Source organism: Phyllostomus discolor, chromosome 9 (genome assembly GCF_004126475.2).
Source record: "Phyllostomus discolor isolate MPI-MPIP mPhyDis1 chromosome 9, mPhyDis1.pri.v3, whole genome shotgun sequence".
Taxonomy (NCBI): Eukaryota; Metazoa; Chordata; class Mammalia; order Chiroptera; family Phyllostomidae; genus Phyllostomus; species Phyllostomus discolor.
In genome coordinates, this window is record NC_040911.2 from 101,783,856 (window position 1) to 101,790,006 (window position 6,151).

Sequence of the window (6,151 nt, forward strand, 5' to 3'; positions counted from 1 at the left end):
ACTGATGTTGAGTTACTTCGGTTGCATCTGTCAGATAAGGTGATGAGTACTGAATTAATTCTGTGAGACTGGTACAAAGTTGTGTCTCTGTCTGATACCACATGTATATTTATATTTTCTATTTTGTCTCCACCATGGTAAAGGTGCATATTGTATTTGCAACATAGCCTGTTCTGTTGGATTCCCTATTAATTTATTTTGTACAGTATAGAGTCTGTATTGGTAAATTCAGAATGCTCAATCAGCAAAGGTTCATACCTCAATGTTTATAATATTATGTAAATATAATCACGAAACATCCTTGAAAAAGTCATTCTTCCGTGTTGCCTGGGTTCTGGTACCGAAGTAAAGCCTCCACCGCCTACTTCTGTTATTCCCTTGCCCCTCCCCAAAGTGCGCAGAGGGGTGCGGTGGAGGCGAGGCTGCCGCGGGCAAAGCTGTGGTCCAGGAAGTGCGGCTGGCTCTTTACCTCATGTTGCTATGGTTACATCATCCCACACTTCACACTTTAGGTGAAAGTCTACGTTCCTACATGCATCTCTGCCACGACACACCTCTGCCTGGAAACAGCATCTCCGGGCTGGAAGTCACCTGAAATGGAACCGGGATCGGTTCCTACTTGCTGCTCTGTGCTTAGTAGGTGCTTTTAAATTGCTGGGAGGTTAGTTATTGTTGCTGTTAGTCTCAGGGTTCCTGATGGAGGGGCCCGCTTGGTGAGGCTTGGTCCTCTACACCACAACCCCTGAAGCGGGGGGACCCACCTTCTCTGAACAGCCGTCATCTGTGTCAGCCAGGACCCCTGCGACAAGGGACCCAACACCGCATCCAATCCCTCTGAAGCAAACAAAGGAAATTGAGCCACTCATGGACCTTCAAACCATCCAGGGGCCAGCTGGCTTCCAGACCGGCTGGTTTTGGGGTGCTCTGACAGCATCCACGAGGCCCAGGGTCTGAGCCCCACTTTCTCCACTAAATTAATGCTCGTGATTGCGAAGCAGCTGCCCCATGTTGCACCCTTCTTGGTTTGTGGTTAGAGGAGAAGCAAGAGACTTGATTCTGCTCGGACTGTCTTAGATCCGGTGCCTGCCCCTCAAAGCCTGACGGTGAGCAGGGTATGTAAAACCCACGTGGACCGAGACCTGGAATTCACCACCGCGCACACACATACACCAGGCCCACACACCAGCCCACACGGGTCCTGAGAAAGGCCAAGAGATGTTTCTGCCAAGAACGGTGAAACGTCTGACCTTTCCCCCGCCTTCAAGTTAAGGTTAGCCCGCCGCAGGGTCATGAATTCAGAGAGAGGATGTGCGATTCTGGGGTCAGAGACTACGTTGGGGGTCCCCAAGGCCACCCCCAGGTCCAGTGATGCAGGAGGAGGACCCACAGGCCTCAGCACATAGTCAGACTCACGGCCGTGACCTGTCACAGCGAAGGGCAAGGGCAGAGGAAACCAGGTTCTCGCTGCCCACAGTCCTCTCCCCATGGCCACACAGGACACCCTTTCCTCCCCCCAGTAACGAGTTGTAACAACCCACGTGGAATGTCGCCAGCCAGGATGCTCATGAGAGCCTCAGCACCCAGGGCTCTTATGGGGGCTGATCATGTCAGCAGCCCCTGTGTGGCACGTATGAAAACTTCAGACTCTCGGAAGAAAGCAGGCATTTGGCATGAGTCATGTGGTTTGCAGAGTCTAGGCACACGGAGCTGTTCTTATCAGCTCTGGGCGGGGAGGGGGGCCCACCCCAGGCCCCAGGTCCCAGACGACTACCCAAGGCCACCCTGGCGAGGACATCCCAATTCCCTGAGATCCCTCTAAGGATGTTAGGCAGGTGCTATGCACAGACAAAGGACTTCTCTTACAGCATCAGAAGAACTTTAGCTGCCTATTTGCATTTCCCCATGCCCCCCGAAGTCCCGTGGGGGCGTATGATTCTTTGCACACGAGGGGTGCATGTCAAAACCAGAGCAGCCCCAGCACAGGAAGCCCCGCTCTCCCACGGTGGGCTCGGAACCTGAGCAGGCCCAGCCCCGGAGGGAGACGGCCTCTCCCGTACTCAGGGCAGCAAACACACCTGCCCTCTGCTCCGGAGAGAGACGTGATCCCTGTCCTCCAAGGCCGTTTGCTAAAAAGAAATCCTTGAGACGAAAGACCAGGACCAAATGACGTCGGTGCCTCTGCTCGGAAGACGTGCAGAAATGCCAGAGGCCCCCGGAGAACTGTGTCCCGACCGGAGCCCCTGGCGAAGCCGGGAGAGTGGTTGGGAGCAGGCGTTGCTGCGGTGACGCACGGGCAGCGGTTGACCACAGGGGGCAGAATGACCTGCACACAACAGTAACATCAACAGCACAGGTACATCAAGGGACTCCTGTGTCCCAGATGCTGTGCTAATGCTTTCATCTCATTCAGTCCCTCGTAAGGGGTGTAGTCTCCGATGGTTAGTGAGCAGGGCCCTGTGGGTTTCAGAATACCGTATGTTTGCATGTACATAGATGAGAATATATGTGGAGATACATCTACATCCATATATATATAATTTTTTGAGATGAGTCCAGAGGACCTTTGTAAACAAAGTACAAAACTGTTGGGTTTAAAACCATGAGAACTGCTGCTCTTAGCTAAATGTGTTTCCTTCCCTTTTTTTGTTTTTTTTGAAAGATGGCCGTCATGGGATGAGTTGCCACTGATTGATTCAACAGAATAATTACTTCTGAAAAAATGTAGAAGTAGAAGAAGGTCACATTTCTGAGCATTTAGCATCATTTTGCTGAGTACTTTTCCTTACGGCCCAGAATGCTGTGCAGTTTCCTGGGGCGGGTGGGGGGAGGGGAGGAAAGGAAATGGTGGGCGTCGGGGGTGGTGGTGGTCGTGGTGGTAGCAACTTGACCTCAATTAAGTTAACTGTTATCAGGAGGATGGAAGTGGTGAGGAGCCCCGTTAAGAGATCTTCCAGTGTGACAAGCACCGGGGAGCCCTCTTTCTGGTTTGGTGGTGGCTTTTTTTTTTTAATAAAACATCTTTTTAAAATGTATGTCCTCCCCAGGTCTCCAAAAGCTGCCTCTTTGCAAAGGTTCCCTGTTTGTGTAAGCATTTACTATTGCCTTTCTTTCTTTCTTTTTTTTTTTTTTTTTCATCCAGGGAAGAGTGTTTCTGGAACGGGGACAGCAAGGCAAGGGCGTGGGAGCAGCAAGGGCAAGGAGGAGGAGGACCAGCAGATCAGGGAGAGAAAAGTAGCCAATGTGAGCTGGGAGGGGTGGCCAGGGCCGGCTCATGTAAGCCCTGTGCATTCCTGGAACATTTTTAATACTTCTCTAAAACTGCAACGTAAAAGTGAATTTTGTCCTGAATTATCTCAGTAATCAGCTTCATTTTCCACTTCACTTTACTTTACCCCTCACTGGGACATCCTAAGAGTCAGCTTCAATGATGGTTGGGAAATTCTCAAAGAATCCTAACCCACCTATAGTTGGTTCTTTTTCTCATGCTAACTCTTAAAATGAGCTATTCTGCATGCCGGCATCTCCCAGACAGAGCTTTAAATGGCATCTGTGGAACAGCACAGAGGCAGAGCTTACAGAAGATCAAACCGGCCCCAGGTTGGAAATCTGAAATCGTTGGGAAACTATTGTAACAGGCTGTGGAAGCGTTTCAAGCACTGGTTCTTAGTCTGGGCCTCAGGAGCCTGGGAACGAGACACCTGTGTGTATAAACTGGACCAAAGTTTCCTACGTACTGATGGATGTGTTTCTGGGAATAAGTCCAAAGTGCCATCAAAGTCTCCAACAGGTCCAAGGACCCCAAAGATGTTAAGAAATACTGGTTTTGCTCAAGGGTGGTGGTTTTCTCTTCCGTGGTTCTTCCTTCTTCCCGTCCTTCAAACCCACAGCTTGACTAGGGCGACTCTGTCGCCGAGGACCCTTGTGAAGCAATGGCCATCGTTAGTTCACTCAGTAAAGGCAGCAGGGAGAAGCCGCAGGCGACAGCACCTGCTTCCCAGCGCGTCTGGGAGAGCAAGACGGCTCCAGCCAAGTAAAGTGCAAAACACAACCAGCAACCACCTCTCAACACAAACGAGTTGCTATTGAGGATGATAATAAACCCCACAAATGTGGTAGCCGTGTACAGTCTGTGTCACAGAGTAGCGTAGAGGCCAATATTCTATATTTTTTTAGAGACCAATGTTCTAAAAGAGGAAACCAAGGAGGAGGAGAAAAGGCATTGCGCTGGTGAGCTCCAACGCCTGACCGGGCGGCATCTGTGTCATCAGCAGCTTCGGGGGCAGAGGTCAAGGAACACGGCGTTTGTACTCAGTGGGTCTCAGCTGAGAAAGGCCCTCATCTGCCTGCCACTGCTGTGGGCCCCTGGCCCCGAGACACCTTGTGCATTCCAGTCTCAATTTTGTCATTTGGGGAAAAGAGGGCATTATAGCCCCTACCTCCTAAGGTTGTTGAGAGGACAGAGGAAAGAATGTTTCCAAATCGCCCAGGGTATGGTCACAGAATGAGCAGCTTTTAAAAATTTTTTCTTCCCCCAATGAACTCAACAAACCACAGAGTTAGTTGCCCCCAAAGAGCACTGGTTTGAGAGTCTGTCTAAAGATCGGTGGGCTTCTGCTCTAATGTATCCGCTTTTCTGTCCTGTTAGGGAAGACAGAAAATCTTGGAACCCATTGCCAGCCCTCACTTCCTGCCTGTGTGACCTTGAACGAGTCATTCATCTTTCCAGGCCTCCGTTTCCTCAGCTGCAAATGGGATTTTCAGAGTCCTCGCCAGTTTCAGGGTGTTTCATAACTGGGTGTGTCGCTCCTCTTTGAAAGAGTCTGTACTTTGTTGTGGTTTACACAGGAGGAGATGACTATTGAGTCTGTCTAAGGCTCTTCTAGGCACTGAGGACGCAACAGGGAACCAAACGAAGTCCCCACTCTCATGGGCATGACAATAAACCACAAGCCAATGACAGACTGATTAAGGGGTTTATTTTCTTCCAATTCCCATTAGTTCCAATCTTATGGCCCTTGATGTTTGCAGATCCACAGGCTTTCTGTTGCCAAGTGGGGAGGGAATATTTTCAGCTTTTTTATGTTTCACTGTGGTCAGCAGGGTAACACCCCATCACGAAGGTCCACCTTCCTTGCTGTGAGTAGGCCTTTTCCTAATATTTATAATAATTAATGGACCAAATACTGGGATGGTCCAGAGCTTGAAAGCAGACAACCATGGGTATTAGCAGCGGTTTTGCAAGGGATTTGAGTTCTCCCTGTAGACATAATACAGCCTAGCTCTTAGAAAGGGCGTTTAAACATCAGTGTACCTTTAAGTTTATGTGGCTGGGTGGCTCAGGTGGTTGGAGCGCCATCTGGTACACCAAAATGTTGGTTCAATTTGGTTCAGGCGTGTATAGAAGGCAATCAATTGATGTTTCACATTAACGTTTCTCTCTCTCTCTCAAATCCATAAACATACCCTTGGGTGAGGACTAAGAAACAAATAAAATAAAAATTTTGATCAGACTTCAGGAGGCTATGAATGAAAACCATATATGTCCAAACTGTACGCAAAATTTCATATATATATATATGCAATTTACATGACAGTAACAGAAAGTGTCAGGCTCCAGATAAAGGATCTTACTCCCCCAGAGTCACCTGTAACATCCTTTCCCAAGATTTGCTGTGTGCGCTTAGGTCGCAGTTGGTGCTCAACACAAATGCGTCCTTTTTTTTAAGATACATATTAACTGAATAATAGATTCCATTCATATGCATCACTAAATGCATTAATAAAAAGCGGTCCTTCGCGCAAGGCGCTCACAGTCTAGGGATGTGCCAGATGCAAACAGGCTGAGGTGGGACGGGGCCCAAGAGCTGCAGGTGCTCCGGAGTGCACCCCGCCCTAGGAGCGTGGGCGAGCGATTACCACGGTGCAGCAGAAATCCAGCGCCCACCGGAAAGAGAAAGGCAAGAGCCTTGGCCGGGGCAGTTGAGGGGAAACACTCAAAACCCTACTTAGCGCACTGGGGACCCGCCAGCGTTAGAACAGCCCGCGCAGCAGGGCCGCGCCCAGCGCCTAGCGACGCTCTCCATAGCAACCGAGACTTGGCAACGACCCCGCCCCGCTACGTCGAGACGGGCGTGGTGCGTCACGGCGGCGC